This window comes from Phocoena phocoena, chromosome 3, assembly GCF_963924675.1.
Source record: "Phocoena phocoena chromosome 3, mPhoPho1.1, whole genome shotgun sequence".
NCBI lineage: Eukaryota > Metazoa > Chordata > Mammalia > Artiodactyla > Phocoenidae > Phocoena > Phocoena phocoena.
The window spans coordinates 119,548,146-119,549,393 of NC_089221.1; the positions used below are offsets into that span (position 1 = coordinate 119,548,146).

The 1,248-nt window shown below is 40.0% G+C and overlaps 1 non-coding gene across 1 annotated transcript; it reads right to left on the minus strand.

Annotated features, from left to right (window-relative positions):
- Positions 1-671: 671 nt before the first annotated feature.
- On the minus strand, positions 672-778 carry LOC136121818 (U6 spliceosomal RNA). Its single transcript, XR_010655819.1, has one exon. It is a non-coding gene; the product is annotated as a U6 spliceosomal RNA (small nuclear RNA).
- Between the last annotated feature and the right edge of the window lie 470 nt (positions 779-1,248).

Consider the following 1,248-nt stretch of genomic DNA (forward strand, 5'->3'; position numbering starts at 1 on the left):
TTTTTGTATCCAGCAGTCTTGCACACCTCCCTTATGAGTTCAGACACTATATTTGCATATCATTTGGGGGTTTCTATGTAGCCAATCATTTATCCGCAAATAATGACAGTTTTATTCTACTCATCCTTTCTTTTTTTTGTATGTAAATATATACACATGTTTTCTATTGTATTATATGCTATTACATAAATATATACAAATATACACATAATTTGTCAGGACAAAGTCAAATCAACAAATATAAAATATTCTTAAGTTTAAAAATGAATCAAAAAAAATGAATCAGGGGCTTCCCTGGTGGCGCAGTGGTTGAGAGTCCGCCTGCCGATGCAGGGGACACGGGTTCGTGCCCCGGTCCGGGAAGATCCCACATGCCACGGAGTGGCTGGGCCCGTGAGCCATGGCCACTGAGCCTGCGGGTCCGGAGCCTGTGCTCTGCAACAGGAGAGGCCACAACAGTGAAAGGCCCGCGTACCACAAAAAAAAAAAAAAAAAAAAAAAAAAGAATCAAATAATGGGCATAAAGATAATTAAGGAAGTTGTAAATAAAATTTTGAAGGCACATATAAACAATAAAAATGACTGACATTTGGTGCATGATGGCCATCTAAAGCTCTGAAAATAATTTTCAACTACTAAGCTTGATTTTCTCTTCCACATTCAATAATTTAAAAATTATGGAATGCTTCACGAATTTGCGTGTCATCCTTGCGCAGGGGCCATGCTAATCTTCTCTGCATCGTTCCAATTTTAGTATATGTGCTGCCGAAGCGAGCACTACTTATCCTTTCTTGAACGTCTGGAATCTTTAATGAGACATTGTTAGTTCTGCAGGTCCAGTAAGAAAACATTAAGTGACACTGACAAAATTCAAAATGATCATTTGCCCATTTTACATAAATTCATCTCAGTGTTTCAGAGGCCCAAATCCAAATATGTAGCAGCAAATGCAAAAATTAGTTGGAGCAGCATAGCTGAATGCTGGTTTGTGAGGTACATAGGATTCTGAGGAGAATTAGGAAACAGCCCATTGACTTAGGTCCTGAGATTTTAGGGGCAGATTCCTCACTCTGTATGGCAGGTCTCAGCTGCAGTGAGATTGGGGTGATACTTGCTGACCAAGTGACTGCCCTGTGACTTCTCCTTTCTTCTAAGATAGTGAGGGTAGTCATGGGCTTTGGAATCAAACAGATCACTCTGTGTGGCCCTGAGCAAGTGGCTTAACCTATCTGAATCATAGTTTTCTCA